This window comes from Etheostoma spectabile, chromosome 17 (assembly GCF_008692095.1).
Source record: "Etheostoma spectabile isolate EspeVRDwgs_2016 chromosome 17, UIUC_Espe_1.0, whole genome shotgun sequence".
Classification (NCBI taxonomy): Eukaryota; Metazoa; Chordata; class Actinopteri; order Perciformes; family Percidae; genus Etheostoma; species Etheostoma spectabile.
In genome coordinates, this window is record NC_045749.1 from 23,373,669 (window position 1) to 23,374,062 (window position 394).

The 394-nt window shown below is 39.8% G+C and overlaps 1 protein-coding gene and 1 long non-coding RNA gene across 11 annotated transcripts in view; one reads left to right on the forward strand and one right to left on the reverse strand.

Annotated features, from left to right (window-relative positions):
• Positions 1-394, forward strand: part of zswim8 (zinc finger, SWIM-type containing 8) — a 37,174-nt gene that overhangs the window by 23,737 nt on the left and 13,043 nt on the right. The gene's annotated exons all lie outside the window — the stretch shown is intronic.
• The window catches only part of LOC116705678 (uncharacterized), a 19,544-nt gene that overhangs the window by 13,358 nt on the left and 5,792 nt on the right, over positions 1-394 (reverse strand). The window lies entirely within an intron of this gene.

Sequence of the window (394 nt, forward strand, 5' to 3'; positions counted from 1 at the left end):
CCACTGGGGGACCATAGGCAGGCTGGGCATGTTAATGTTATTAATGTACGATTTTGGAATGTGACAAACTCCAACACAAAACCGGAGCGGAGGGACAGACACAGAGCTGTAGCCGAGCCAAAGTAGACCACTTTTTAATTCATTAACGTTAACTGAAAAAACAGCAAACGCAGTTAGAGACTAGCTGTGACTAGCGGAGCATTTAGCAAACCAGGACTAAATGTTTGTTAGTGTGGCTCTGTGTCTGCTGCTATTACATTAGAGACGTTGTGATACTATTTCTTCTTCCCAATACTGACTCCAATACCAGAACTTACGTATTGGCCAATTCTGAGTACCCATTTGATACCAGCATGCTAAAAAACCTATATATATATATATATATATATATATA